This window comes from Triturus cristatus, chromosome 1_1 (assembly GCF_964204655.1).
Source record: "Triturus cristatus chromosome 1_1, aTriCri1.1, whole genome shotgun sequence".
In the NCBI taxonomy this organism is placed as follows: Eukaryota; Metazoa; Chordata; class Amphibia; order Caudata; family Salamandridae; genus Triturus; species Triturus cristatus.
The window spans coordinates 556868175-556892095 of record NC_140579.1 but is presented as its reverse complement, the minus strand read 5'-3'; the positions used below and the strand labels follow the sequence as shown (position 1 = coordinate 556892095).

The window sequence follows — 23921 nt, the reverse complement described above, 5'->3', positions numbered from 1 at the left end:
GTAATTTTCCATTGAGCGCTGTCCAGTTCCATCGTCCATCAGCTTGGCCTTGAGTCCCAGACACCGTCCGCACTAGGAGTTACGATTGGCACATTCCAATGCACTCCCATGTCTGGCTTTAACTACATAAGTCAATTCGTGAACAAAGAACTTCTCTACTAACGAAGCAACTGTCCTTGCACCTGGAGTGAGATCATGGAATGCAGACATACTTCACATCTTTTAACTTTGCAATTTACTACAGCCTAAAACCTCTACTGGAATAAATCCTTTTGGCCTATTGCCCTCAGCTAACATAAGAAAATAACAGGCCTTTCTCCTCAACGATATATGTGAATTCTGGCCACTACTCGGTTACACAAGCATGCCTAAATCAAGCTATTGACATTTACGTCTTCCCTTTCATGTATGTTTAAGCAATCTACATGAACGTTTTCTAGGTTACAAATTTAACGTCACATTGCGTTTATATAAACTAAAACTCTATGCATTTCTATAAATACATTCACAAAACGCTTATACATTGCTAACACTTCTAAATTAAATCGATACCTTATACATTTCTTAAACATTTCGCACACAAAATACCTGAGTACACATTTGATTATATGCGGGTGCCAACTAACAGTGAATATGACGCACCCCTACAATTTTCAACCTTTTAAACGCTACATCATTCCCTATGGAAGAAAATTCAAGTTGCAGGTATAGTATGTTCTCGTCACTTTTGTAATCTAGTACTGGGTGCCTAGACTCAGTACTGGGGCCTCTATCTAAAACAGGTAAGTAATTACGTTTTCACAGTTTGTACGATTTTTAAAGAATATTTGAAGTTTGCAAAAATCGACAGAAGAAATTTCACAGAAAAACAGTCAATGATTTCCTATGGAAGAATATTGGGTTACTGGTAAGTACGGTTGTGAATATTTTTCAGGGTCAGTACTGGGTACCAAGATCCAGCACTGGGGTCTCACCTAATAGCAGGTGAGTATTTTCGTTTTCGTTACTCGGCTGATTTTTGGTGAATATTTTAAGTTTTGAAAACTCCACACTTGGAAGACATTTAGGAGAAAATTGAGTTATCGGCTATCAGGTAAGTACTCGACTGGCAAAGTTAAGGTTCTGGGCACAGACTCAGGGGTCTCCCAGGGTCAGGTAGGTACAGTTGTTACACCCTCAGCGGCACAGGGGCAGCCGGGTGCAGAGTGAGTTAGGCCCAATGTTATCCTATGCGAGGCAGGGGGGCCTTGGTTGGTGACTGCTGCCTAGCAGGGCACGCGGCTGTGGGAGCTGGGCTCCTGGTCACTTGCTCAGGGCAAATAGGGAAGTAGATAGGTGCAAAGGTTACACTGCCAGGGCCACTCGGGCGCTTTTGAGCCTTCGGGCGCTCAATTGATTTCAATGGGAAAGCTCCGGTTTGGAAAAAGACTGCAAGCTCGGGGACGAAGATTCTTCAGGTGCCACCACCACTTCGAGAGGTAAGTTGGGTAGTTGGAGGATAGGTAGGTACCCAGGAGCTGGGCACAGGGGGCCGCAGGGCGCCGGGTGCAGGGGTGCCTTTTGGTGTCGGGAAATCTTACCCTCTGTTGATCGCGGTTGGGGGGGTACCTGGTTCTGAGGCTGCAAGCGTCGTCAGGAGCGTCGAGGGAAGTCCTTGGGTGCCGGACTCGGGGTCACAGTCGCCGGGGAGTCGTCCTCGTGGTCTTTGTTCACTCCGGCACAGGCCAGGCTTGGCGGGTGCAGAGTGGGCAGGGTTCGCGGTTCTGGGCTGATGCCAGGGATTAGATGCTGAGTTTGAGCAGAGCCTCTGCTCATGGGAGTCCCAGGTGCTTAGAGCCAAAAGGTAGCCAGGTCCTCCAGGGTTTGTGAGGTTGCTAGCCACAAGAGGTGCCGGGTTGTAGCAGGAGCAGGTTCGAGGGTCGACAGGCCGGTAGGGCTGGCTCCAAAGCAGTTGGTGTCTTCCTCTTCTTAGCAGCTGCACGACAGGTCTTCTTTCTTCTTGCTCTTCTTTGTATTTTTGAATCTGGAATCTGTGGAAGGAAGGTTCAGGGTGCCCCTAAATACTAGATTTAGGGGTGTTACAGGTAGGTAAAGTGCAGGGACCAATGGGTCCCTGTCCTGGGGTGGGTATACCCCTATTCTGCCACTCTCCTGTGGGAGGGGGGCAGTAGCCTAGTCCTGATTGGGTAGGGCCTCCCATCTTCAAGATGGCGAGCGCCCGGAGATGTGCTTGACCTCGCCTCCCCCACCTGAGGGGGGGGGGAGGGGGGGTGTTGGCAGGCTGGCACATCCCCTGTCCTTATTTGGGGTTTCCGGCCAGGCTTCCCGCCAGAGTGGGGGTTGCAAGTGGCCTGGGGAAGCTCACAGAGGCGGCAGGCCTTTGAAGCTTCCCCCTGCCCATCCTGGGGGAGGAGACCTAGCACCTCGCCCAGGATGTGCATTGTTGCAGGCCCAGGAGAGCAGGGGCTCTCCTACCCAGTGATCCAGCAACATGTCTGCTGTGTGGCAGCCTCTCAGACCAGACGTGGATTGTAGGTTAGGTTTCAGGGGGCATCTCTAAGATGCCCTCTGTGGTGCTTGGTACATTAAATCCCACACTGGCATCAGTGCGGGTTTAATGTGCTGAGAAGTTTGATACCGAACTTCTCAGTCTTCAGTGTTGCCATTATGGTGCTGTGGAGTTCGTGTTTGACGAGCTCTCAGCACTATGTACTCTTAAATGGCAGCACTGCACTTACAGGGCTCAGGAATGGACCTGGGTACTGTAGGGGCACAGGGCTCATGCTCCTGTGCCCACACCACTGGCATAAGGCACCCAGCTAGAGGAGTGGCTGATGTATGCCAGGGCAGTGTAGGTGGTGGGCATGGCACACAGGGATGTGTGCCATGTCGACTCTTTGTTTTGTCTTGTACCCAGACACTCGTGGGTGTTAAGGTACAGGGTCTCTAAGGGTGGCACAATGAGTGCTGCAGCCCTTAGAGGCCTTCCCTGGTCACAAGGCCCTGGGTACTTAGGGTACCATTTACCAGGGGCTGACATGTGGCCAGGGTTTGCCAATTTGGGTTGGAGGTTTTTGTTTAGGGAAGGAACATAGGCCCTGGGCACCTGATTGGCAGGAGTCCAGGGCACACTTAGTCAAAGTACATTCAGCAATTCAGCAAAAAGTGGGGGCATTCCATGCAAGAAAGATGGCACTTTCTCACACTCGCCTCTTATCTTTTTCTCTCTTTCCTTTCACTTTCTCTTTGCGCTTGTTTAACTGGGAGGTTAATATTTTATTCACACTAATGGCCCTGCTCTTTGAACAAATGCACGAAGTCTCCTTTACAGCAGGTCACTGATTCATCTAATTTTAGCAGCCATTATGTTTCTCTGCAGGGTAAGCTTAATTCAGGCTGAGTTTGATAGGTATAATGCAGTTTCTAATGGATACTTCTGATTGCAGATTTGAGACCTTAGAATACTCTCCAGATGGTACACTGTATCCGGAAACCTTTCTTCAGCAGTGCTCCTGCACACCTAGAGGTGGCGCCATGCGGCTCCGAATTAGCTCTGTACCATCCCAAAATAGAAGAGCAGCGTATAAGCATGACGCCTTTCCTCTGACATCAATTTTTTTTTTCCCACCTTCTAAAGTGGATCTGGAGCTCCCCTCCCAATTTTGACAGTTCTCTGATGTCCTCTCATCGAATTCCAGTGCGCTAGGGAATGAAGTACGCACCTAAAACTACATGCCATGAATGAAGAAACCAAATATCAGTAACAGATCTACTCGAGGTGTCACTCTGCTGTCAGGGCTTTAGCCAAGACTGCGTGATAGTGCATTTGAAGGCAATGCGAGACAGGGAGGCAAAGCTGTATGTTGCCAAACACAAGAAGAAGTTGCAACTTTTGTGTAAGTGACGCTTCCGCTCCAGTTAGTAGGTGGAACCTCAAGTCCTACTCCTGAGCTAGTTCCCGTGAACAGTTAACTTTGCGCGCAAACTCAAGTGGTGAGTCCAAGTCTTAATCCAAGCACAAACATAAAACAAGCATTGGCATAGCCAATAGGTCTCGCCTTTGGGACCTTATAAGTGTTTAGCCATGCAACGGTTGACGTTGTTGCACCAAGGATATTGTGGTCCATAACTAAATACTTATAAGGTCTCAAAAGCGAGACCTATTGGCTATGCCAATGCTTGTTTTAATTCCCTGTCTGTACTGCCTGTAGGGTGTTATCCCTTGGTGCTCAATACGCAAGGAAAAGTCTGCAGGCCAGAAACCACTTCAACTGGACCACTTACTGCATTGGCAGCAGGACTGTCTTCCTTCAGGTAGAGCACAAAGGTAGTATGGCTATACTTAGAGGAGGGTGGAAACATATACCCTACCAAAAGGCAGTAGTAACATAATTTCCTCCCAAAGTGCCATTCCCTCTGGAGGATTCACCACCACATAGATCACCTCTCCCATGCGTTGGCATGGTGCGGCCTTTATCAGAAAGTACAGCTATGGTGGAAATGTCATTCCTTGAAGACTGAGTTACCAGCCTTCACTAAATCAGAAACGAATGCTCACAAGCACCACCCTGATTGTAGCCTATTTCACGCTTTAGATGACATTATTACTTGTTCCTGTTGTAATTTTACCTTCTGCACAGCACCCTCCAGTGAATTAAATAGTGCAATCACAGACAGTGTTCCTTTTCAGCAAGATCACTGTCTCCCCCAAGGCTGTAAATCCTCTAACAAAGTCTTTAATTTTTGGAGCATTAATTGTCGATCCCTCCCCAAACATTAGGAGGATATTTTTGATCTATTAAGCAGTGAACAACCAGACGCAATTTTTTAAAACTGAAATATGGTTACACACAAGCGCAGGACCAGATGTGGCCACTGCTCTACCAGCTAATTATGCTATAGTCAGAAAAGACAGATGTAGGAGAGTAGGATCTGCACTTATGTTGCCCCCACTTTTTTCTGATGTTTACACAGGTTTCTGGCTATAGTCTGGCTGGGTCCCTGCTAATCAGGGCCCCAGCCTCTCTCTTCTCTATAAACAACTTGGAGTGCATATTAAATGCACTAGTGATTGGATACTGGGGCACCTTATGAGCCCCTAGTATATGGTACCTTAGGTACCAAGGGCATAGGTACTTCACAGGCCTACCAGGGGCTGAAGCATGTATTATGCCACCCCTGGGAAGCAGACTAAATCTGACACCACAGGCCTACTACTGCAGCCTGGGTGAGGTAGTGTTAGCACTCCTCACTGAGGTATAGGTTCCCTATATCTCACCTTACATACACATATAAACCTATCTGTCACCCCTAAGGCAGGCCCTAACAATCCTGAGGGCAGGGTGCTTGGTTTCCATGTGAGGGGGTGCCTCTGCCTGAGCAGGGCCCCTCTGCAGCTCTCAGAGTCTATTCTCTGCTGCTGTTTGTGGATGCGGTTAAACCATATACTCTTAAGTGCATTATAACCTAGCGGTAAATGCTAACTTTGGGATGGCTGCATCAAAACATGTCGTGTTTGGTGTCAAACGCTTTGGAATTATACCCCACACCAGTAACTGGTGTGGGAGTATGATCCCACCCTTCTAGAGGGATAGACATGTACCCACTGTGGAAACACTGTAGAATCCTGAAGAGCCCTGGCATCACAAAATGGATGCCACCAGCACAGACACTGGGTTGCCCTCCTGCTGCTGACTGAAACTCGCAGTGCAGTGAAGGAGGCCCAACAATAGGCATCCTGTCACAGGGAGGTGTAACCACCTTCCAGACAGGATTTAGTGTATTGGGGCTGGGTGGGTGCACTCCGAGTGCTTTGAAGTCCTGCACGGGGGAGCAGTAGGCTCCTCTGTGCATAAGCCAGTTCAAACCGGTTCAGGCGCTACCCGCCCCTGCTCTGGCGCGAAACTGGACAAAGGGAAGTGGGTGTAGCCACCCACTCCCCTGACCCTCCCATAGGGGTGGTCATAGAGCTAGTTCCTCCCTTCCTTGTAGTTTAAGTTAGGGAACCCTTGCCATTGCAAACTAGATATCCCTGGATGACCCTCTGAAGAACAATCCTGGACCTTCGACGTTCCACTACCTGTTGCAAACTTTCCCGCTCCCACCGGAGTCCGAAGTCCCTGCAGCCCCGGAAGTAGATTTCCTGACTTCTCGATGGCCATTGTGAGTCTCCAGTGAAGCTGAGGCGAGTGGACCCCACGAGTGACGAGGAACAGCAATACCCAGGTACCATGCACTATTGTCAAGTGCAACCCCTTCACGATGTTCTATGAACTTGTGCTTTGGATCACGTGTAGCTCAAGCCTCCAGCAGGATTTTCTTCAAAACTCAGAAGCCTACCTCATCCCGAGTGACTGTGGGTTCCTGTGAAGTGAATCCTCACGAGGCGTCTTTGCGATCCCTTGCCAGTTAGCTTGTGGGTCTCCTGAAGACTTTTCCACAGAACCAAAGGGCTCCCCTGGTTGCTCCAGACCTGCTCTGACTTACCCTTGGTGGGTGAGTCCCTCAGATCTTGCTGGTCTGCACCGCTGACTTTCTTCACTTTCCACAAGACTTGCTGTTGCCAAGGCTTGTTGGCTCCAATCTGGTTACCGACACCTCAGTAAGCTGCAGACTTTGTGGGACACTCCGAATCCAGCTCCTGGTTGTTGTCGACACCTCCTGGACCTCGTGGCTGAAGAGTCAAGACACCCGTGATCACCTGAAATCACCCGACTACTGTAGGCATCCAGCTTCCTGGCCCCGGGTCACTGGCAAGTGACTTTGAACACTGTCTCCTCTGCTTTCAGGTCTTCTTTCTTCAGAATCCAGCCTTGGATTCCACTGGACACTTCTCCTGTCTTCACAAGCAGCAAGTCTTCCTTGGCTCCCATTGAAAACGACGCCGCGACCCGACACCAAAAGACACCTATGCACCCGGCTTCCCTGGGTGAGGTAACTCGAGTACTCCAGTGCTCCTGTGTGTGTTGGCTCTAGAACTACTTACCCTGTAAGTGTCTTGCTTGTAGACTCTCCCGAAGTATCCTAAAACTTTAAAATTCCAACCGCGACTTGCTCCATTAAAGTCTATTGGGATCCGCGGCTGTGTTCTCACACTGCATGTGTCTCCCGTGGGTCCTTTACTTACCTGCCTTGGGTGGATTAGTGAGGCCCCAGCGCTTCTGAAGACCATAGGCCTTCTCCCTTCTCAATTGGTTCTTCTTATACCTCTTTTTTAGTATATGGTCTGGTACGCCCCTAGGGCTCCAGCCATATAAGTGCTTAATTTGTTGTGAAATGTTGATTTGTGCATATGTCCTTGACTTCTAATCTCATAAAGAGATTAGTAGAGTGTGTCTAGTAATAAATACATATATATTTTATATATATATACCTGTGTGGTGTCCTTTCATTTAGTGATTCAAGAGATTATAAGGTAAAACAAGCTGATTTACATTTTTCTGAGACTCAGCCTGAAGGCTGCTCTCCACAGCTACCACTAGGATACCTTTCTTTAAAAGGTTGTCTTAAACCTATCTACCATAAGAGTTGAATTGTACTGGTGCAAGGTGGCCACGTTAACTAGTGACCAGCATATACCATGCCAACTTCTCACAACAGAGACCTAAGGGTAGGAGGAGGCATTGCATTAATTTTTAATAAATCCTATTCATGCAAATTAGAGAATCTGCCTCTTGCTGGTTGTGAAGCAGCTTTATTCAAACTTACCCTGACTTCTCAATTTACTTTCTCTGGTATGTTGGTTAATCGGCCCCCAGGACCGTCCAGTCCTTGGGCGTCGTCACTCCCAGATTTAATTGCCCCCTACCTACTTAAAATGGCTAATTTCACCATTTTAGGTGATATAAATCTTCATCTTCATAATACTGTGTACAACAAGCAGCACATTGATCTCGGATCTGGCTGTAATTAATCTACTGCTTTGCAATAATGGCCCAACGCATACGGCAGGCCACTTATTAGATCCCATTTTTTAGGTCTTGCCTGAGCCAGCGCATGCGCTTCCCTGGCGAGACATTTAGTAAGCGGGTTTTCGAAGTGCTACCCACTAGCTTTTTCCGGCCACCAGCTTGCTGTTACGCGCGCCTCAGTCTGCCTCTCCAATGCTGCACGCGCACCCCTCGCGTGCTTAGCACAGAGCGCGTCATCGCGATCACTTTCGCTATCACCGCGATCGCGATGACGCTTTCACGGCCGCGCTGCGTTTCTTTTCATGTACCCTGCTGTCTTCAGGCCGTTTTAACACTTTGCACGCTGAGGCCATTCTAACAATGCTACCAGTGAAAAGTCCCCAGATGCACTCTTTTGTTGGTAACAAAGGTTAAAATGGCAGACCGCATTGGGCATAAGATAGCTGCATAGTGCAGCTACGTGCAGACAGTGCGCCGTGCTGTCATTCACGGTGTCAGTTTCGTTTCATCAATTTCTGTGCCTGCCAACCCCAGCATGTCACCATCCAAGGCTTATGGGTCATGCCTCGTATAGACAGGAGCATGATGCATCAGAAGGCTGGTCACCACCTGAAGTCGGAGGAGAGCCCCCAACCCAAGTGTGCTCCGAGCCAGACACCAGAACAAGGTCACCTCCAGGAATTCACAAAGTCTACTCTGCTTGTGGGCTCCACGACCGCCTCCAGACACTGCAGGGCTTGCATTAGCCTTTCCCTCTGAAGGGGGCGGTCTCCTAAAATACACCCGGCTGCTGGTAACAACAGAAAAAGCAATAGGATGTGGATGTACAAACAGACAGGGCCCATCAGTCCTAAGCCAGTTCACTCAGTAATGGGAGGACACACATCCAATGTCCACCTAGCACCATGACTGGGCAGCCTCCATTTAATACGGCTGCCATGGGGGGTGAAGTTAATGTAGCCCATCCCTTCAGGTCCAGCGCGCGCCTGGCACCAGCTGCAGAGGTGAACGCTGTCACGTGCCTCTGTTCCAGCATCGATTCAAAGCTCGCTCCAGTGGGGGCTTTAATGCAGACCCCCCCAGCAACCCCCTCTTACTCTCCAGAAATATATAGAGTGGTCGCGTTTACTTACTGCTGCGTTCCACACAGGAGGTGTGTGATGGTCGGTGGTCACCTAAAAATCATCTCATGGGACCTCCTGAGTAGCCCATACATGCTGACACGTGTACACCCCAAGCGCTTCTTTCCTCCAGCTCACTCTTAGGCGCTGTGATTTAAGACAGGATCCGAGCACCACTCGTCATCAACCCCAAACAGTAACACCAAAACTCTCCCCACATAGATCTCATTGCAAGTACAGCTCCCTCCAACCAAGCACTTGCCCACCCCGCATGGTAACGTCGGATAACGCGTCTCTCTGCTTTTCGCTATTTAACATAGAGTAACAGATACATTACTATAGGGCCAATCGTCTAAAACATAGAATTCATACTACTTACTCACTGTCACAAGAGATGTCATATTGATACTACTTTTTCCTGCTTCGAAAAGATATAGAACCTCCACTTACTGGTGGTTGTGGTTCTTTTGTAACCTACAACCTCCTCCTACTGGCACGCTTGAGGTGAACCCGCACTACAAACCCCAGAATGCCTCAGGTTGGTAATTAAACACCCAGGACTAACACAGGGTGTCTCTCTGGCAAGTCTTAGAAACCTCTGTGCAAAAACAGTAAGTAAATAAACAACGTATAAACTTACAGAACCTCTTATTATTACTTTTATTGTTTTACTTCCTCCCCTCATCCAGCTGTCTCCATCTTCTCGATCGAATGTCCCGATAAAACCCCACTACAGCGCTTTATAGCGCCTTCCCTGTGATGCACGAAGGTGTGTGCCTTTCTCTGATAGGCGGATGGAAATCCACTCCCTTTGTCCCAAACCATCGATAGTTGCTACGAGGTAAGTTTTACTCGTGTTTCTCCTCCGCCCCAGGTTTAATTCATTTCTTGAATGGCGGTGAATTTAGGAAATCGAAACTTGTGAAATGTTGGGATAGAAAGACAGAGAGAGATTCTGTTCATCATTTCTTTATTTTCAGTGTAAGGTTCGCCTGCCACGGAGCTCCTCTCCCCCTTTTTGAGTGAACATCACTTTATAAGGCTCCGAATCCACAGTCACAGGTTTGTGGTCGGCGATCCACCAAGTTAACAGCGGGCTGGGGGAGATAAATAAATTAAGTGAAGCAAATGATATGTTTTAGATCTTGTGATACAGAATCTGTGCGTGTTTTTTCTTTGGTACTATTATGGCTTTACTATGTCTCATTTGATTGTAAAATGTTGGGCGTTCCAAAGACAACTCCCCCGATAGTAACCACCTCCCTCTAGGTCATTATGGTTACAGTGTCCAGTCATGGGCTTTTGTGATTTGCTTCCATTGAACTAATTAGACTAACATACTTTAAGTTGGTGATTTGTAGATGTAAAATGTAAGACTGGACACAGTGTTCCTAATGACTTGGAGTGAAGTGGTCCCCATAATCCCCACAAGTGCACTCTCTTCAGAGACATTGCAGATGATTTGAGGTGAGGTTAACCACTACACTTTGAAGCATACAAGAGTGCCTTTTCTCAGAAGCAGCGCTCAGAAGTTTGGGGATGGCACAAGGTCCCAGCTATACCACCAGCACCACATGCGTTCAGGGGGCTCGAGACAAAGTCCTATGGTTCCTTTGTATTAAACCTGCCCTGCCCATGTGTGTGCATCATTCTCAAGGTGAGCACCTTTACCATTAGCTGAAGCGAGAGCGCGATAAGAGCCAGTGCTACTCATTACCAGCTATTCTATATAGGAAGAGGGATAAGGTCAGAATTGCTGAGGTAGCCATCATTGCCACCAATCTGGCCATGGGAAGGATTAGTCACCTAGCCAAATGTTTTGAGTATAATCTGAAATAATTCTTCGCAAACTTAGCAGTCTTCATCATATGCTCGTTAGTAATACCATGACCCTAGAAAATCCCTCACACTTCCCCTGTGGACATCAATGATTGTGCCCAGCACATCCTCTCCTTGACAAAGTGAGTGTTCGTTGTAAGCAACCTTTAATGGGTGAGCCGACAACACCATAAACACCTACATCAGAGAAATCACTAACATCATCGATAGCCTGACCTTTACTCAACTAATCAATTCATCAACTTATGAGGTGATCATAACATCAGCCAACCCGTTCCTCCTGGACCACAGATCTGAAAGTCTTTGCATACATGACACTATCATGAACGGTCCATGCCCTAAGAAGCTCTGCTGTACAGGACAAGTACCAAATCCATTGAAAAACCAGCATTGGCATAGCCAATAGGTCTCGCTCGCCTTTGGGACCTTATAAGTGTTTAGCCATGCAACACTTGATGTTGTTGCACCAAGGATATTGTGCTGCATAACTAAACACTTATAAGGTCCCAAAAGCGAGACCTATTGGCTATGCCAATGATTGTTCCAATTTATCTCACATTCAGTGTCATTCTGCTCTTCTCTAATGTTGGTCAGATCACTTTGCAGTCAAGTTTCACTGTACAGCCCCAGTGAATTTGTTTACACCTGCACCTGGTTCTCGATCACAATCCAGAAACTGGGGGAAATTGGATATAGAAGCCTTTAATCAATTCCTGTCCAAAAGTGCTCCTATTATTGATTGAATGTCGATCTCCTCTTTGGGAACTATATATAATTGGATTTCTAATGCAATTGATCAATGCCTCCCACTTTCCATAAAAAAATCGTACAATCATCGTCCCTTTTTAGAGGTACCAAAATAATTTCACATTTAAATTAGAAATTTAAATTAAATCTTTTTAATGGTTGTTTTACTGGTCAACAAGACGTAGTCTCTTTTTTTAGTTTATAGGAAAAATACTGATACCGTGAGCTGCAGTTTTTATTCAGATTTATGTTATGAGAAAATAATTATATAACCTGTGTATTGTTTTATCAGTAGGTAATACCTTTCCATCCAATAACACACAAGATAGAAATTTGGAAAACAAACGTGGGATTTTTTTTGCTCATCAGCAGGGATGGGGCAACCTCCTCTCCTCTGCGGTCACCAGCTGAAAAGCAATAGGTCGGCACTCATGGATGATGGGGACCGGACCTGCTGCAATTTTGGGCCAGGCAGGAAGGGCACAGAGCTTTATTAATTCCTTTGATATCGCATGTGAAAAGAATGGAAAAAAAACAATACATTATGTGTAACAGTAAATATTAAAGATCTGCCGCTTTTAAGCACTATAAATAACACGTTTTTCTTACCCAGTTCTTGTTACCAATATTTACCGAACTAATTAAGTTTAGTACCATAAATTGTGTAATACTAACAAATGCTGGTTACTGCGCCTTGGCAACATTGTGGTATTTTGCGCCATGTAAGGAAGTACGTTTAAAAAAATGTTTTCAGTTATTTAAAACCATAGCATTTCAGCATATAAAAAACAATATAAAATAATAATCATAACTAACAAATAATTTAGGCGAACCATATAATTGCAATATAAACATTCCTTTATAAAAACCAATTAATTCCAACATTATTACCTAAAATCAATAGACTGCTTATCTCATAACCGCCAATTTATTGGAATTTAAGATGCTTGGTGACTTCGTGCAATGTCTCATTCAACAATTACCTAACTACAATTTTTAGAGTAACAGTAGATACAGGGAATAGCAATTTTGTCCTGGAAACACACTCTTGTTACTGATTTTGGGAACATCCTTCAAACACTTCGCAATCTTAGGTACTGACTGTACATGGTCCTTAGTGCGTCTGTAACAATAAAAACAAGCATTTGCAATGCAATACGTCTGGTATTAGTGAAAATATGAGCTATTGGATTTGCAAATGCTAATGTTTTTTTTGTTTTAAAGTTATGCCAGAAGTAGCATAATAAGAAAATAAATTCCTTTCATGAAGCTAAGGGTGCAGTACCAGGGACACCTAGTAAGAGCCTGTGGTACTGCACCCTTTTCTTCATGAAAGGAATTTGGCATTCACAAACCCTGGCATTTGGCAGCGGGCATGCAATAAAAACTTTGGGCTCAGCACTTATTTTTTTACTAATAAAACAATGAGAGGCTGACAGAGTCTGGTGGAAAGAGGCTAGATTTAGCAATAGTGGTGGGGGTGGGGGGGTGGGGAGTAGGCCACTGATAGCATAAGGTAGGTAGTCAGTGTGCTAGAAGGGACAAGGCCTTAAGAATAGGCTGTTCGGAGACGTCCAGGGAGGAGAAAAAGACAATGGCCCCAGTTACTAAAAGGAACAGGATTCCTGGCACTTGTGGCAAAGCGAGCACTTTTAATATTTTTCTATTTTGGGGGTGCTGGGAACAGGGTTGAAGCTGAACAGATCTCGAGAGAACAGCAAAGTTCCAATTACAGTTTGTTTATTGATGTTTTCTACACTAATCAAGCACCACACCCCCACCTGACCCCATCATTCAGGCCTGTGCATTGAGGTCACCGAGACACAGGCTTATCCTATGGGAAACATCTGCGTGTCCAAGCTGAGAACATGCATGCATGCAGACTGCGGCGCAAGCACTGCTGGAGGGGAGCCCCGCTGTACTCCGAGCAGCGCCATGATGGTGGAGGTAATTGCACAAATTGCAGAAAGAATTGACAAGACGTGCACTTACAATATACCCTCAACATTGTGCTATTTTCCAGGGGAGTCAAGAGCATGAGAATAGTCCCAGAGCCTCAACGATTGCAGGATGTCCATGAGATACATTTACATAGACCCAATTCTTATGAGAATTATATATTTTCCATCAAGTTTGCAGTCACACAGAGTACCGTATAAAGCAAGGTCCAAGAATTATTACCAGCATTAAGCACATTTCAAGTACTATATAGAGTTCGTAAAGGCTATAAAAGCCTATAAAACAAAATGCTCGCAAATGCTCGCGCTCGTCCCCCCACTCCTTGGTTTACAGAACAACTAAAAATTGAAAAAAGCAAATGCAAAGCATTAGAAAGATGTTGGAGGAAGAATTATACATCTGATTCTAAAACTACATATAAAAACGCTCTAAAAGAATACCAAGCTCTATGTAAATCAGCTCGAGCGGAATATGTTTCCTCCACTATTTCTAATGCACAGAATTGTTCAAGTACTCTGTTTACAATGGTTAAAAAATTAGCTGGCTCAGATACACAGCCCACTTCCCCTATTTTAGATTAATTACAATGCGATACTCTCGCTACTTTTTTCATAAATAAAGTGGAGCAAATATACCTGACACTTGATAAAACTAGGCCAACGGCTCCTACTCAGTCAGTTTCCTCCCTTGAGCTCACTTTTATGGCTGAATCTTCCACTAAATTGGAAACGTGGGCACCTTTTAATATTAATTCTTTAAAAAAAATCTTAGGTAGCATTAAATCAGGGTCTTCCAGTGATCACCTTCCTGCCCCAGTACTACAGCAACTTGAGTTGCCATCCATGAAGATTGTTATGGAGCTACTTAATGCTTCACTCCAAGAGGCCATGGTCCCGCCTGATTGGAAACACGCCATGGTCCTTCCTCTTTTGAAAAAGGCTAATGCTGATCCTGCCCAGTCATCCAATTTAAGGCCTGTTTCCCTGCTTCTAATTTTTTCCAAAGTCCTGGAAAAACATGTAAATTTACAATTAACAAAGTTTATCGAATCTTCTAACTTCCTACATTCTTCTCAGTCAGGCTTCAGAGCGGGTTTCTCGACCAAGACAACTCTTCTTGGAGTGACTGAAATGCTACGGCAACGTCTGGATACAGGAAACACAGTGGCCCTCATATTGCTAGACTTGAGCGCCGCATTTGACACAGTGTCTCACACCGTGTTAATTAAATCCTTGCAGTCTCTTGGCATTACCGGCATCACTTGGCTGGCTGTCTTCCTTCTTATCCAAGCGGACTTTCCAATTTTTTTCATCTAGAATCCATTCTTCTTCTTATGGGGTACCTCAAGGGTTGATTCTAAGTCCTCTTTTGTTTAATGTATATGTACAACCTTTGGCAGCGATTGCAGAAGAGGCTGGGTTGTCTCTCTTTTGTAACGCCGATGACACCCAAATAATTTTCTCCCTTTCTGCGGAAAAGCTGCCGGGACCTTCAACTCTTCAAGTGGGTTTGAGTAACATTGCATCTTGGATGCAAACCAATCTACTCAAACTCAATGGTGAAAAAACTGAGGTCCTTATTCTGGGTAAAAATAAAGATCTTTGGGGCCCCCAACATAGGCCCAGCGTAATGGGCCCTTTACCTTTGCCCACCTCTCAAGTCCGCAACCTGGGAATTATCTGAAACAACAAGCGGTAAAAGTTGCAGCCACCTGCTTCACCATTTTAAAATGGTTGAAGAAAATTATCTGGATGCTCCCTAGTGCTACCCAAAAGACCGTAGTCCAGGCACTTGTAACATCTAGACTGGACTATGGGAATATTCTTTATTTGGGAGCAAATAAGGTTGTGTTTCGGAAGCTTCAGGTGATACAAAACTCTTCCGCCAGATTGCTTTGCAAAATCCCAAGAATGTCTTCCACCTCTAGTGCCTTGAGAGATCTGTACAGGCTTAGAATTGAAAATCGTGCCAAGTTCAAAGCCTTGAACTATATGTTCAAGATCAAGGCAGGTACTGCTCCTCAATACCTGCAAAATCTAGTCCATCTTTACCAGCCCTCTCGCCTGTTGCGATACACGACTCATGAAAAATTTGTGGTTCCTGGGATCAAACTTAAAAGAATGGGTGGCCGCTCTTTTTCCTATCTTGGCCCATTCTTATGGAATTCTCTCCCCACAGCGATTCGCAAAGAAACGCTACAAACGAATTTCCGTAAACTACTAAAAACCTGGTTGTTTAATCAATAATTTCTCACTTCTTTCTGTTCCTTCAGGTTTGCGCGGGGAAAACCCTTTTTGGTAGCTATGCGCATTATAAAATTATTTTAACATAACATAACAAGCACACAGATCACGCATAACACAGTAATCAGCAGCAGAAGTATGTGTTTTCTGCGCACATTTATCAGACAAGGCATAATCAGCAGCAGCAATACAAGTTGTGTTTGCACACAGGACAGTTACAACATGGACAGGATATAAGCTACACAGACCTAACCCGCACTCTCTCTCTCTCTTTCTGTCTCTCTCACCCCCCTTCCACACACACACACTTTCTCTCAGCAGCGTAAGCTTCATTTACACACACATTCAGCAGCAGGAAAAGCTCCATACACTCACTAAGATTGTTGCACTGTACCATATACACTGCCACATACTCACACCCTCACTGGTATATTCTCTTTCTTGGCAAATCTCAGTGGCTCCATTGACCGACATGGAACATCTCGTCTAGAAATCACACTTTATAAGTGAAAGCATTCACTTGACTCCTTAAACATTTAAATCCCACTCCTAGTGACTCTTGGACTTTTGTATCTTTGGCATTACTTGTATATGAACAAGTACAAGAAGAAGTACAGGACACTCCACCATCTGCCTGGACAGAACTGACGAAATAGGTGGAGGGGCTACGATTATTCACAAAATACAGAATCTGATGTATGAGTCAACGCAATCTCAGTGGCTCCATTGACCGACATGGAACATCTCGTCTAGAAATCACACTTTATAAGTGAAAGCATTCACTTGACTCCTTAAACATTTAAATCCCACTCCTAGTGACTCTTGGACTTTTGTATCTTTGGCATTACTTGTATATGAACAAGTACAAGAAGAAGTACAGGACACTCCACCATCTGCCTGGACAGAACTGACGAAATAGGTGGAGGGGCTACGATTATTCACAAAATACAGAATCAGATGTATGAGTCAACAGAACCCGAAAAACAATCTATCTTTCAATACTTCTCAATTACAATGAAAGTAGGTGATCTTGGTACAATGACGCTCTATTTCATACATCACCCATCTGGAGACAATCAAGACTTAATGGAATAATTGATTGAAATCATGTGTGAATCCTCCATTAAATCAAATAACAACATCTTCATTTGGGACTGTAATCACTACTGCGAGGTCGAAAAGGAAGCTTCACATCCGTCCTATTCTCCAGCTCACCCATATAAAAGGCAACACACTAGGTCTACTCATTGCAGAGTTAAGATAGATACACCAACCCAGGTGCACTGGTCAGATCATTTCCATTACTCCTTCCTTCTACCTTATTTCTTTAGAATGGTCAAGACGGGGCAGATCAGAAGACATACACAATGGGCAGGGGATCCGTGGAATATGGATGCTCCATCTCATATAACAGAAGCTCTTAGTTGCTTCAACTCATTGCTCTTGAGCAAGAGCTCAGTCGACTCACAGACCACTACAGTGATAATATGGTAGAGTCTATGGGTGCTCTGGCTCCTATGTCACTAAAAAGACCTAGTCAGAAAATAACCATACTAGTTCTCAAAAGAACTGAATGAGTACAGGAAAACATCGAGAATATTTGAACTTTTAACGTGCCAAAAGCTTTCACATGAGATCCTCACAAGACAGTGTGCTGAACGAAACAAATATAAAACAACTATTTTGAAAGCAAAAGCTACCCATATGAAAAAGGAGATTATCCAAGCAAAAAAGAGACCCAAAACCTTTTCAACAAGCCACTTTCCCTAAATTAGACTACTTGTGGAACCTTTTTAAAGAAATATGTGAGTTTGTTACGTGTTGAAATGAAGACACTCTGAAGCGGGTAAAGTTCAAGCGTCTTTATTCTGACATCCACTCTCCGCCACTGACAGCCTGTTGAACATTCCAAGGTGAACTCTGAAGGATCGTTCCAAGAGGGAGGAAAGGCGGGGGAGGACAGGAAGCTACCACTAGGAAGAGAGAAGGAAAGTCACCTCAGGGAAGGAACAGGGGAGAAGGAGAGAGATTACAACACATCTCCCTTCGTAGGGAAAAGGAAAACAGGGGAAAAGGACGAGGTGAGCGGGTACCAAGAACCTGTGAGTAACAAGCTTAAAGTATCAGTAACATGGAAACCCCCAGGGTATGGACGGCGGGGATCGCCAGCAGGGAAAGGAAGGAAAAACCGCCCTGTTACATCTTAAGGAACAAATCATAGCTACATCCATACCATAAGTACCAGCTATATCAGAGAGATTTTAGTCCAAAGCATTGACATACTAGAGGGGTCATGGTGGGATTGTCAGGCAGATTGCAAATGATGTGCAGGCAACTAAGAAGATGGGGAACCCCTCCCTCAAACACAACATAGAAAGAAGGAAGGCAGAAGGAAAACTGCTAAACGAGCAGGAGAGACATGCCAAGGACAAACCCCATCACACACACCGGCCAGGCAGGCCAGAAAGAAAGCAGGAGAGACATGCCATGGACAGCCCCCATCACACACACCTGCCAGGCAGGCCAGAAAGAAAGACGAATAAGGCAAAACGCAAAGTATTCACCAGCCTACCTACGAACGAACACAAGGAGGAGGGAATAACAGATAACCTCACGACAGGGAAAGAGGGGAATGAAAATGCGAACAAGGTAAGGCTGGAGACATAGGACGACATCAAGCAATGTGACGTCCAATCACACAGACGAATCCAAGAATGACAACACGATGAAAACTGAACAAGGAGGAAGCGGAGAAAAAGGCAAGTACGTACAAACAGCAAACTATACTTCCCCCCCATATTCAATAAACAATCCCAAAGCATGAGCTTGACATGCGTTATACAAAATCCAACTTGCAACCTGTAAGAGGACAGTATCAGTCATGTGGACTAGAACACCTAACCCTCTTCTACTCCTGTGAGCGAGGTGAGGAAAACTTGAATGGGACTGAACCCATAAGACGCCCTAAGTAGGGAGCCCAAGAAATGTACATGGTTTAAAGCTAATAAATATGTGCCCAGGTAGGGGTGACAAAGTAACAGAGGATGGAAGCATAACCCCTAACCGGTGCCCTAATATGAGAGTAACAACCGTACTTTACCTAAGACGGCAAAAGTATGTAGGCAAAAAAGGCCAAGAACCCATCCCCAACCTATGCAAGGCTATAAAAAAAGTACAGTGGTACACAAGTACAACAAGCAATAAACCATGGCGGTGTGTACCCACAGTCCATAAGCGTAAGGTGAACCCAAAATGTACCGAGTGAGTGCAAGGGAAATGGCCAACCCATGCCCTCCCTGTGTAGGGAAAAGAATGTAAAGTGTAAATAAGCACACCATAAAACCTGAAAATGAGCCCCCATGATTGGGTGCTGTTCCAAGAACGTGAGATGTAGCCCCATAAAGCATGCATGCTCGAACCCATATGCACCTCCAACCCTGGAGATGTCCCCACAAGGAGGAGAAGGCCAGATACTTATGAGTCTCAATGTTGAACACCCAGTGAAAACCTGCGTGCGCCCACTATTGGGAAGTTCCAACAGAACTCTCATTTCCTGTGAAGACATGTGGTGGTCAAGAAGCTGAAAGTAGTGTAATTTACAGAAATGCGACATAGCTTCAAAATCAAAGGATACCAAAATCGGACAGACTTAGCCAAACACACTGTCCACCTTATAGGTCCTGATAGCAGACATGAATTCTGAAAAGTTCAGCATTGTACTGGCTTTCAGTAAAAACAAACAGTCGCTCTCAGGTGTCCCATCATGCCCTTGAGCACAGAAAAATCTTGTAGGTTGGAAATCTTGCAATTTCTGTGTGCGTTTGCGGATCTAAAAGTCTAATGGTTCCTTCAGATACATAGGCACCGAAAATGTGACGTCTAAAAAGGTTTCACACTGACTCCACAGTATTGACATCATCCTAGAGCTTCTAATTCACTTCGAGGAGCATTTACGGAAGCACACCCCAAGTAGTTAAGCTTACTAAAAACCACAGTGATAGATCACCACCTGCTTCCTTTACCCTGGAGAAGCTTGCTGTCATAAATGTTTACAATCCTAAAAACATGGAGTCACGTACGGAACGTCGAGCCGGATGGCTATCGGTGCAATAATGCACCAAAATGTTCACTGTACGAAATACGTCACCGTTGGTGCTGGTGACGCGCTGGAAGTCGGTTGAAGTGGCGTTCGACCTCGAGCTTCCATCTGAGGTAAATTTTTCCACAAAGATTTTCAACACGAAATGACAGTTATTACCTGCTACCGTGCCAGCATTGCACACACATAGTGAAGTGAACACCAGTTCACAACATATTGATCGAAGGAAAGGTAAAGAATCTCCATGCTGAGCGGTAGCGGTGTGACCCGTCGCTCCACACAGTGCAGGCACATATTACACAGCACAATATGAAGCGATGCAACAGTCACTTTGTGAAGGTCGTAATGACAGGATAATTAGTAGAAGGCATAACTTCCCCATGACATAGTGTATATGCGTACAAGGTCACACAGCATAGCCAGCAGCATTATTCCATTACTTGCCACATTTGTAGTTGTAATCAAAGGGGTATAGGTGTATGAGAGGGTGCACCATCGTGATTGAGGGGAGTGAACTTGTAGAAAATTAGATATTTCATCACTGTCAAATCAGCGTAAAGTCAGTCACAGAACCCTCCGGTGACAGGAACACTTTATGAAAGCGTGACACAACTCACCCACACAGCTCCCTCAGCATAACGTAAGCATGGAATAAGGTTCCTGTAATTTTCCAATGCCAAGTTAAACATCAGTCACCTATTTGCCCCGAGAGACTGGCATGCTCAACCCCATTTGTAAATTGTATATTTCTGGCCATAATTAGATTGGATGAACTCAGAGGTGGAGTTGCGCGTGGAAACCCCCCCCAAACTCGTGTTACCTCAGCCTTATCGATAACACCCATCTTAGTAAGAAACTGCATCTGTGGGGAACCACAGATGCTACGCAGTAAGTAAACAGCAACCATTGTTGTAGAAAGATAATATTAGCGCCAGGTCAAATGGTGCAGAAACTTGACAGGAAGAATATGTTTCCCAACGAAGATGACACCCGAAGAACATAGAGTTAACAGGTGAATCACTGGAGTAAATCGCAGGATTCAAAGTTCAAAATGGGTAGCGTAACTTTGCACCAGGACACCCAGCGCAGGCAGGAAAATGACTCCAGTACATGCCACTTGTAGAGATAGAATCATGGTCATGGAGAGTGTCACCGAGTGCATCAGCCTGAAAGCGGTGATTGCATTCCCATTAAAGAGGAAGTGGAAAACCACAAAGTATAGTTGTTTCACCATAGTCCAATAGTATAAAGCAGATGAGCACCACACGCCTGAGCTGGGGCTGGCTGATGGTGAGGCCCTAGGTGTGGTTGTTCATCCTACCTGTGTAGACTCCTTTTCCTCACATTAGATGGTGGTTTCTTGGAAGAGACATGTTCTGCTGAAGAAACCTTCGCAGACTCAAGGAATGCACACCATCCAATGACCACACACAGAAGGACCACCCATGTGCGCAGGAACACAACTTCCTCCCGCCGACTTCTGAGAAGGAGCGGCACATTAGGAAGATTAAACAGGTAACACACTGCAGTTTCCCTTGGAGAAAACCACATGCGACCTGCTACACTCAGCAACAGTTCATAATGGCGATGAAGATAGAGAAGAGCGGCACTAGGCTGCACTTCACAGCGGAGCGAGTAGGATCCACGGTGGTCTAGACATAACTCAGGAGACTGTTGCGCCATAGTCAAAGACTCCGGCAAGCCCCCACTCTGCGTCCTCCAGGCACTGAACCGAAGAATATTAAATCCTAAATGCAGAAAGAAAGAAGCACTGAAAGGGGAATTGACATGTATGGCCCCCTTCGCCAGCAGTCAAGGAACTTTTGAAAGCCCCAACTCTGCGTCCTCACAGGCACTGAACCGAGGAATAGTACATCCGAAATGCAGAAAGGAGAGAGCACTGAAAGGGGAGATGACAGAAATGGCCCCCCTCGCCAATTCGTCGCCAGTGTTGAAATGAAGACACTCTGAAGCGGGTAAAGGTCAAGCGTCTTTATTCTGTCATCCACTCTCCGCCACTGACAGCCAGTTGAACATTCCAAGGTGAACTCTGAAGGATCGTTCCAAGAGGGAGGAAAGGCGGGGGAGGACAGGAAGCTACCACTAGGAAGAGAGAAGGAAAGTCACCTCAGGGAAGGAACAGGGGAGAAGGAGAGAGATTACAACAGTTACCTTCTTTGTGGAAAAAGTAAAAATGATTGCAGAGTTCCTTGTATTTTATGGGATTCACACAACTGTGAGACGACTCCACTAACAGCCAAAACCACCGGATCTACCATTAGAGAAATTTCTCAATTCGATTTGATTAAACTAATTACCAAAATCAAATACTCTTCTCACCTCTCTGAACCCATCCCTACGGCAAGCCTCAGGGATATTAGCAGTGCAGCCTCTCCCTACTGGCCCAACCTGATCAATAGCTCTCTGTAACAAGGAAAATTCTCTGAATGCTTAGTAACTACCCAGATCGCTCCCCTAGTATAGAAAACAAGTGGATGACCCAACAAACCATAACAATTTCCTACCAGTCTCAAATCCCATATCTCGTTAAAGACTGGCGAGCTACGTTGATTCCCATCTCATCACTTGATTGACGAAAACAACGTGTTCAATGAAATTGAGTCAGGTTTCCGATCCAGACTCAGCACCAAGACTGCCATTTTAAAAATAGTTAATGATGTTCTCCGCATCCTAGAACAAAAGGACTCATGCTTCCTCATTCTTTTTTTATTGGGTTTTGTATTATAGACATATCATTGACCAAGACAGTGATACACAGAAAGCACAAAATGATATCTTGACTGCACCACGTTTTGCCGAATTTGGCAATATAGAGTATACACATATAACATTACTGCTTCCCTTGACGGACTTACTTAATTCCTTCCCTACCTCCTAGTTGCCGAGGTCCCTCATAAGCCCATAGTTGTGCATCTAGTGTGGTTGTTATGGACTCCTTTGGATCAAGAAGAATCACTCTGTTTGACCCTATTTTGTGATCCTTCTGTGAACATCCCCTGGCGGCATAGATGAGACTCTCTAAGCTGATAAAACAGTTCACCCCCTTCTTCCAATTTTACAACGATGGAGTCTCAGTAGTTCGTCATGATTTGACTATATTTTTGCTACTGCCAAGCCCAACCATAGTAGTGAAGTTTGGTACTTGGTGCATTTCAAACCTGCCGTCACAAGCAACAGGGATAATCTGGGATCTTTAGGGAGCCCCTCTCCTAGTACCCGTCCTAAGTATGTCAGGACACCTTCCCAAAATGGCAACAGTCATTCACGAGCCCATACATTATGTAGCCAGCCATCCTTCTGGTGTGTCTTCCTTTTTGACCTTTCAGCTGCCTTCAACACTGTGCACTTTGCCGTTCAGTCACAAAATACTCAAGAAATGCATAAGCACTAAATGCTGCAGCCCTTAATTGGTTCTTGCATCAGGCAAATCAAAACTAGTGTGTTACGCTGGCCAGCTTCGTATCCAATTAATTAACTATATACCTAGGGGACCACCCAAAGATCTATTCTTTCTCCTAACTGCTTTAATCTCTACTTGGAACAACTAGCCCACATCCTTTATGGCTGCAACATCTCATGCAATTTCTATCTTTACGACAATCAGCTATATCAGAGAACCTCCCCACGAAAGATGTTAAACCCATTATCACTGTCCTTGAGAATATTCACTCTGAGATGTCTAGTCACCACTTGGAAAATTAGGCTAATGAAAACAAAGTTCTCTGAGATTCCACGCCTAACTGTAGCATTCTCTGAAACAGATTTTATAATTATAATCTGATTAATTGTGCTATCAGGATTTGACTTGTAGGAATCCTCTTAAAATTACATCTAGCCCCTCTTCGAGCAGCTGCTAGGCTGGCCACTGACACCAGAAAGTTCAACCACATCTTACGATTCTGATCTCTCCGATGTGGCTACCCATTGAAGCAAGGAACATGTTTAAACTGGTAAGAAACTCTTTTTCGGGAACACCCAAATA

The 23921-nt window shown here is 45.2% G+C and overlaps 1 protein-coding gene and 1 long non-coding RNA gene across 4 annotated transcripts in view; one reads left to right on the top strand and one right to left on the bottom strand.

The window, feature by feature from the left end:
- The window catches only part of ELAPOR1 (endosome-lysosome associated apoptosis and autophagy regulator 1), an 850357-nt gene that overhangs the window by 258139 nt on the left and 568297 nt on the right, over positions 1-23921 (top strand). The gene's annotated exons all lie outside the window — the stretch shown is intronic.
- LOC146870610 (uncharacterized) overlaps positions 12029-23921 on the bottom strand; it is a 367507-nt gene continuing 355614 nt past the window's right edge. Inside the window, exon 3 of the long non-coding RNA XR_014978693.1 lies at positions 12029-12117. This is a non-coding gene — a long non-coding RNA (uncharacterized LOC146870610). The remainder of the gene's footprint in view (positions 12118-23921) is intronic.